This window comes from Mus caroli, unplaced genomic scaffold (assembly GCF_978045245.1).
Source record: "Mus caroli unplaced genomic scaffold, Mus_caroli_1 scaffold_7, whole genome shotgun sequence".
NCBI lineage: Eukaryota > Metazoa > Chordata > Mammalia > Rodentia > Muridae > Mus > Mus caroli.
The window spans coordinates 6,793,820-6,802,826 of NW_028227262.1; positions in this window are offsets into that span (position 1 = coordinate 6,793,820).

Below are 9,007 nucleotides of genomic sequence, written 5' to 3' on the forward strand. Positions count from 1 at the left end.
TTCCTGTTAGGTTTCTATGCTTCTGATTCGTTATAGTGTTTGGAGTAGGCATGCTCTCCTCCAGACTGGTTCCTAACACTCATCCAGTCGCTGCGGCTCTCTGTCAGGTGTATTACCCGATGCCGTCCACTAGAGGGCACTGTAATGAAATCTCCGTGAACTTCAGTGTTCACCCACATAGTTCTCAGGACAGCCGCTGTAGTAGAATCTCCTAAGCCTTGCTGAGAAGTCAAGATTGTACTATGATTGCTCCTGATGCTGAACTCAAAGAGGGAGTTTGATTTGCTGAGTTCAGCTGAACTCTTTGATTTTTATACCCTAGTGTATTATGAACCCAGGTGAATGTTTAGTGACAAATCTGTTGGGGTCTTTTGTATATAGTTGATAATTCTGCAAGAAGTTCAGTCTGTACAAATCTTCTGTGCACACGCATTTGTTACAAATAAAGAGCATTCTTTTTGACTTTGTGCAGCTCTTACCTTCGAAATAACATTTCTAATGGTTTCGAGTGGCTTTAACCACATACCTTCTTCAAGTAAATAAAGTTATTGAAGGTCAAAGCAAGGTCATCTGGTGCAGCTTTCTCCCTGGAGCTAGGAGGACACGGCAGAGCTGACTTCACACCTGCTCTTGGTGACCAAGGTGGACGAGGCCATCAGAGTCAGGCTCAGGAGACGGATGAGACTGAGAGGGAAGAAAGGGAGTCCCACAAGGGTGCAATATCTCCTCATAGCACAAAATGATCCCCCCCCCCCAGAACTAAGATCAGACAAACATCTCATGGATTTTACTCTTCTAGATCTGTAAAGTAACATTGGTAAGCTGTAATTCAATTTTGATAAGAATTTGGGGACAGTCAGTAACCCAAGGATATAACCAAGAATCTAAACTCTCTGTCCATGATCAGTCAGGGTTATGGGTGCTACAGACACAGAGTGAAGTTTGAAGACTCTGTTCTCAAACTGAAGCAGAGTGGCTCTCTCTCTCTCTCTCTCTTTGAAATTTTAAATGTATGGTCCATTTGTTTACATCTCAAATGATATCCCACTTCCCGGTTACCACCTCCACCAACCCCCCTTTCCAAGATATCCCACTTCCTGGTTACCTCTGTGCCACCCTCCCCCAACCCACATCAGCCCTCCCCGCTTCCTTTTGCCTGTATGAGAGTGCTCCCCCACTCACCCACACTCTCCCACCCTACCGCTCCAGCATCTCCCTACTCTGGAGCATCAAACCTCCCTGGGGACCAAGGGCCTCCCTTCCCGTTGCTGTTGGGCAAGGCCATTCTCTGCTACATATGTATCTGGAGTCAAAGATCCCTTCAGGTACACACTTCTTGGTTGGTGGTGTAGTCTCTGGGAGAACTGGGTGGTCAGGCCATCCTAAGCTGTTCTTCCAATGGTGTTGCAATCTCCCTCCGCTCTTCCAGTCCTTCTGCCAGTGCCCCCACCAAGTTCCCTGAGCTCAGCCTGATGGTTGGCTCCAAGCATCCGCCTAGTAGAGTGGTTCTCAACCTGTGGGTCACAACCCCTTTGGGGTTGACTGACCCTTTCATAAGGGGCATCCTAAGAGGGTTGGGAAACATAGATGTTTACATCACAGTTCATAGCAGTAGCTAAATTACAGTTATGAAGTAACAACAAAAATAATTTTATGGGTGGAGGTCACCACAACAGGAGGAACTAAAGGGTCACAGCATTAGGAAGGCTGAAAACCACTGTCTCTAGCAGGTTTCCACACAGAACCTTTTAGAAGGAAGCAGATGAGATGTTTCATGTACCAGCATGATCCACACAGAAAGAGGAGAAAAGAAGGGATGGAGAAGCAGGGCCCTGGCAGAGGCTGAGGAGGAGACAGGGGCCCCAGTGCGAATGAGAATGAGGTGTCCTGAGTGTGCAAGCAGGTCAATGCTGTCAGCATTCTTTTTAGGCTCCGCCCCACAGTTACCTGGCAACAGCCAGGTGTGCTTGACTCACTATAAAAGGGGCTGCTTGCCCCTCCTCATGCTCTTCCTCTCTTCTCCCCCCATTCCCCTTACCCTCTTTCTTCACGTGTTCATGGCCAGCCTCTCCCTCTTCCTCTCCCTCTATCTCTCTCATCTCTACTACTTCCTCAACTCCCCTCCCAATGCCCTAAATAATAAATAAACACTATTTCTATATTATATGTCATATAGCTGGTACCTCAGGGAGAAGGGATGCCTCAGCGTGGGCCCGCAGAGGCACCCCTCCCCCCACACCACACTGTGCTTCTACCAAACAGATCCCCGGCTTCTTTCTCTTTTTTATAAAACACAACAGATGCGCATCGCGCTACTTAGTTTTCTGTCAACTTGACACAGGCTAGAGTCATCTGGGAGGAGGGACTCTCACTGAGGACATGGCTTCATGGGATTGGCTGGTAGGCAAGCCTGAGGGCTTTATCCTGATTGCTGATTGAGTAGGAGAGCTCAGCCCACTGTGGGCGATGCCACCCCTAGGCAGATAGTCCTGGAGTGAATATGAAAGCTAGCTGCAAGCCAGGGGAGCAAGCCAGGAAACAGGGCTCCTCCCTGGCCTCTGCTTCAGTTCCTGCCTTCATGTTCAGACTTGAGTTCCTCCTCTAGCTTTCCCTTCATGATGGTATCTAACCCTCTCCAAAAGCCTTCTCTGACACTGCTGACACTTCCAATGTCCTGCCCTCCATTTTCATTTCTCCAGGGTCACCACTCCAGGGTCACACCATTTTCCTTCCGACTCTTAGCCATTCCAGCTTTGCATTATAAGGTAAATGTTTATCTCCTGCCCTTACTAGTTAAGAGTCCTATCCTTTCCCATTGTGTGTTCACCAGGCTCGGACCAGCCCACCCCAGCCAAGTAGATGTGCGACAACCATGGGGTGTGATCTGGGTTCCCAGACAAGCTCCAGTTCTTAATCTTCCAGAAAGCTCAGTTCTGATACCACAACCCTGGTTTTGTATTTGCTGAATGCTTCATGTCTGCATTTAAGCCTCATTGTTTGTTCCCGCCCCACTCTGTTTAAGCTCCAACACACTGGACTAGCTAGTCATTTCTTCCTAGTCTTACGGAGTGTTCAGCCTGCCTCCTGTCTCCTCATGGTGGCTCCTTCTCTCTTCTGCAGGATGGATGTGCTCAATGGTGAGTGAAGGAAGACACGCTGGTCCAATGTTTCATCTCACTGGGCCTGTAAACATGAATGTGTGAGCTGACAGTAAAAAGTCCTTTCTTATAGCTTTTGAAGGTGTACATTACATAGTTACTATTTACATTATCTAAGATAATCTAATCTGAGTGTAGTGAAATCATTCGTCTGCAAACAGAAAGGCAAGAAGAAAGACAAATTATGGTAGAAGAGCAGGCAGCTGGGCACAGTGCTGCATTCCTGTAATCCCAGCATGCTGAAGCAGGATTGCCAAATTTGAGGCCAGTGTGGATTTGGTATTGAGTTCAATACCAGCCTTACCTACGGAGTGAATTCAAGGCCAGCCTGGGCTACAGTGAGATTCTATATCAAAAAAAGTTGAATAGTACCATGGCATATTTATAAGTATTTTTAAAGTTCTTCTGCGTGTATAGAGTGTGTATGTGTATGTATATAGGGGTGTGTATGTATGTGTGTGTTTCTGTAGGCCAGAGGTCAATATTTGGCATCTTTCTCCATCACTCTCTACCTTGTTTCTGAGATGAGATTTTCTTATTGAACTTCTGGCTAAGCAATTAAGTAAGACTCAGTGAGCAGTGAGCCCCAGGGATCAGGTGCCCTCCTGCTTCCGTCTCCTCCGTGTGTGGGGATTATAAGCACAGACCACTGTGCCTGGACTTCTATGGGGGTCTTGCATGCAAACACTTTCCCAACTGAACCATCTTTCTAGCCTCCTTAACCTTATCTTTTCCTGGCAATCTCCTCTTGTACTATGTGAGACTATCAAATAGAAAAATTCTTCACACATTTATAATACCAATAAAAATCAACCAACTGCAAATCAGCGTCAAAGGGGGACTAATAGTGAGTTTAGATAATTCTCAGACCATTGACTTTCACTTTAGCCTCGTAGAGGGATTAATGCGCAGGTTCAGACCAAGGAGGAATTTTCTCAGGGAACAGAGTAGGCTATGGAAGTGGCTCCCATGGCTTCCTTCTCTGGATGAAAAGCTACAGGACACAAGAGCCAATGAGCCATCAATTCAGCAAGCCCCACAAGTAGCCAATTAGGAAGCTAATTAGAGACAATGACAGTATTCCATTTAGATAAAGAGACTCTGGATAGTTCCTTTCCCAAAGCGTGAAGGCTGTCATCTCAAAACTATAACAAACAGATTTGGGCAAATGGATATCAGCAGGTTTTTGGGTTCTCTCCACCTCACCCAGTTTCTTTGAAACATATGCAGGAGTAGTTTCAAGTTTTCAGTGTTAGTGATATTCAGCCAGGAGGGCTTACAAACCCTTAGTAATCATGGGGCTGTTATCACCATTACCTTTGGGATAAAAGAATGTAATAGGATCAAATCCTGCATCACTCAATAACAGGAAAATTTGTGTGTATACATTTATTTATTTATGAAACTGTGATTTTGTTTCATTTCAAATTTGCTCTTTATTTCGGCAGTTTATATTAACTTACATAGAATTTGCTCCCATAGAGAAAAGCAAACAGTGGTCTGTGGTCATTCTCCATTACTTAAATCTCCTGTCACCAGCATCTATTGGTGTCACTGACCGCTGAGGGGACATTCAGCCAAGCTGTGGGACAATGCCCTCTAATGATTAGACAGGCTTTGGGGAGAAAGGCTCTATTCCTGAGTAATTGGCCCAAGTGGGATTTTAATTAAAATAAATGAGGGTGGTCAACTAACCCTTGCTAGGTAGCATAGGCTAGACTGAGAAGTGAGTTTATTCACCCCCAGACAGAAATGTTTCAATCAGGTAATTATGCAAATGGATACTATTAATATTAATATTACTTGCTTCTTTCTTCCTTTGTTGCTAATGAAGGTCAATTGTATCCTGTTTGGCATGTCCAGCTCCTGAGTTGTGAGCCTTCATTAGGCAGTGAGTTACAGTGATGTTTCCTCTGAGACCGGTGGGAACTCCGAAGGCAAAGAAAACCGAGGCCAGAGGGTGACAAGCCTTGTCACAGTATGCCTCCAGAGGTGCCAATCAAGTGGAGGGCTAATTATGGCTGGGCATGAACTGCCTGCAATTCCCCTGGACAGACAGGGCATGGTGTACTCACATTAGCCATTGGTCTCTCTTCTGTTCCACTCTGCACAGCTTTGTCTGAACATAGGTTTCTGCTATAACAAACGTGAAATGCACAAATCAGAGAAAGGGAACTTGAATGCCTCACTATTTCCTGTGAGGCAAGTGGCCGAGGTTTGGGAAAGCCATCCCCTTGCATTAAATTGAGGTGCCTTCCCAGGAACAGACCCCTGAGAGACAGGAGGATGAGGACAGAACACCAGTGCATTATGGGAAGCACCGTGTATAGCAGCATGGTGACATTTCCTTAGCCGCATCCTGTCCCGACTTTCCCGTCTTGCTCTCTACCTGTCCGAGCGTCAGGCTTTCTGCTAAATGGACATGAAGGCTCTCGTGATTTGTTTGTTTGGGGGTCAGGGTGTCATGAAGCCCAGGGATTATACATCTTGGAAATACTAACGTGGCCAGTCAGCACTGGGAACCTCACCTCCGAACAGGTCTGGGTCTGTAGGAGAGGGCTGGTAGCAATCGATGTCTGAGGCTGACTGAGAACCCGAGGATGATTGTCATGGGAGAGTGTGGAGGAACAAGGGCATGGGACAGTTTCTGAGCCTGAGTCCTACCCTGCTGTATTTTCAGGTTTCAACTTCTTCAACTATAGGGTTCTAGTAACTCCGTGCGCACGGACCACTGAGTGGGCTTTCCTAATATGCAGACTATTAGATCGAAGACCCGGGTTCTACACCTCTCACTCCAGGGGAGGGCTAGCACACATATTTGCACAATTATTAATTATAGTGAATTGTTGTTTTAAGAGCTTTGGAGTTGGCTAAGGGGCCATCTCTGAAGAAGCCTTACCAATCACCCATCTGCTGCCTTAGTATGTTCTAGAGCTGCCACCTAGTGTCTGACCCCCGGTAGTTATAGCTGTCTATTGCTCAATTTTCACATCTATAAAATAGAGGAAGAAAAATACTTCCTTTATAGATCTGTGTGGATTAAAAGAAAAGATATATAGAGGTTAATTTTATGGTCTGCAGCAATAAGGCAACAGTGCTAGGTAGCCATATAGTCACTGAACGTGTATGAAAAGTGAGAGAGTCACCTTGGGTGAACAAAGTCACAAGAGGTTTGTCTACAGGCAATCCCGCCTCCCCCCCCCCCACCCCCCAGCAGAGGCACGTGTCCTTCAGGCTAAGAGGTGACATGTGTAACTTAAGCTTGGAACAAGATGGTGACACTAAACAGATTGGCTTTCTCTTCTGATCTTTGTCATTTAAAATACACATGAATATGGAGCAACCAGCTGTGAAGAAAGAGGGCATATTTAAGACAGGTAGAAAGTAGGGGACACAGCTAGTGCTCAGCTATCAGCAGTGAGGAGGGTGGGGAGGGTGGAAAGAGAGCCCTGCTGGGGACCAGGAAGGGGCTCAGCAACTCAGGAGGTAAGGTGGAACCCCAAGTGTTCTGCTCTCTGCATATCCTTTGAATTTACTTTATTTTTTTAATTTTAAAATGTTATGTGAATCCGTGTCAGTGCATGTGTATGTGTGTGTGCACTGGTCTGTAGGTGCCTGTGGAGGTTAGAAGATGGTGCTGGATCCCCTGGAGCTGGACTTACCAGCTCTCAGTGAGCCACTGAGGCACCCAGCATGGATGCTGGCAATGCACTGGGACCTGCTGAAGAGCAGGAAGTGCGACGTCTTTTCAGCCTCTATAAGTGAGTATTTTCCAGTGATTGTCTGGGGGCTTAACATGTATGTTTAGAAAGAATCCCAAAACACCCTTAAACACCACCACAGGACTCATTTTCATAGGAATATGTATCTACCTCATCCTGTGTCGATAGCTCAACTTGGCATCACTTATCTAGACACTGTACAGTTATTACATAGCCATCACAGTATAAACATTGAACAGTTATTGCGTTAGAGCCATCGCTATAATCTACCTCTGGCATTTTCTTCTTTCTAAACTACTACTACCATCACCACCACCACCCTCTCCTCTTCTCCTGGGCAATGATGAGTTTTGTTGTTGTTGTGGGGTTTCGTGGTTGTTTCGTGTGTGTGTGTATGTGTGTGTAAGAATGTGTTATTGTTTTTACTCTTGAATGAAAATCCCATTGGATGTAGATTGAGATGGGAAGTCATTCTTAGAGGAATTCCAACGTTTTACGCCACTGTTCTTGCTTCCTTAAAGCCAACCTGGAATAATCTTCATTCTTCCCTGTTGTCCTTCCTGCTGCCTGTAGATCCCACCAAGGCTTTCTTTCCATTAACCTGGAAGGTTTCTGGCCATCATTGCTTCACACATTTCTTCTGTCCTGTTTTGCTTGCATTCTTATCTATGCTCTACTTCTTTTGACTTGGTGTCATAGACCTTTCTGTCTCCATGTCTTTGAATTCCAGTATTTCCCTTTAATTCATTTTTAGTGTGAGTGAGTGTGGCAGGGCAGGGCGTACCAATCACTTACTTTGCTGGAGACTCCGTGAGCTTCTGGGGTGTGTTAGAAGCTGGGCTGTTTTGAAATGATCACACTTTAAGCTGCCCCAGTCTCCTAGGACTCCTCCCGGGCTCTGGTCCTGTCTCCTGTGGTGTTCCTAGCCTGCTCCCTTCTTTAATGAAGCCATCTTTGTTGTTTATAATGGATTCTCCTGAGCTGAGGGACAAGAGCCTTCACATTGGCACGCAGTCTTCTGAGGAGTAAGGAAGGAGTTTCCAGTAGCTCTCTTCCCTCTCTGCCTATGGCCATGGGGATTCTCTTGCTTGGATTCCAAGTTCCAGATCCTGTTAAAGCCTGCTAGCAGCCCTGCCAGCAACCCCAAGTGTTTCTCACTTAATAGCCCATCCTTGGCATTATCAGACACCACTAAAGCGCCTCTCCATGGTATCTGGCTGCAACTGCTTTGGGAAGTTTGAGGTTCTCTGGATGAGTCTGGGTTACTGTTCAGACAATCTCCAAAAGTATCTCTATCAGTGCCTGGCCATTTTCGGTTGGGAGGATCTAGTGGTGATCTATGAGCTTCTGCCTGCCGCAGCTGAACACACATCTTCTTGACCAGGGTTTCTATCAGTGGGAATGTAAGTAAGTACGAGTTTCAACAGTGAAGCTCTACTCTTGCCTTGTACAGTTTGGGTGACTGGAACATGGGCCCTAGGGTACTTTATTTTCTCGCACAGTGGCTCCGAGGGAGAACGTTTCTGAGGAATGAAGAGCTCATGCTGATATGGGTGAGACTTGACAACAGGCTAAACACGGGCACTGTTGGAAAATAACACAAAACCTTGACTAACTGGGGCAACCCAGAGTAAGCAGAAGTGGGCTGAAAATACTAGGTTGTGGCCAGTGTTTGACCTGAAGTGGTTGTTTTCTGTGGTCAGCATGGAGCCCCTAGAAGATTCTACAAAAGATAACATCAAACATGTGAACAAAAGACCTAGAAAACCATTCACACAACTTGAAAGGGTGCAGGGCCGGCAGCATCAAACTCAGAACTTGCTATTTGAGCAGGAGAAACTGAGGAAAGCTCTCTTAACTAACTTTAAATTATCTGGGACAGTTCACACGCACTGACCTCTAGCCTTTCGTCCCAGCCTCCTGAGACATGCGCCTGAGGCATGCGCCACCATAGTCCCTAGGCCGTGATGTCTTATTAATGGGGTCAGCGAGCTCACAGACTAAGGCCAGTGCTCTGGCTTGTTACGTGAACTGTCTTCTGTATAACCAGGGCTCACCTACAGACTAGGGGTTGGTAGTTAGATCTGAGATGTCCGTGCTAAGGTTAGAGGTGAAACCTGGGGCGAG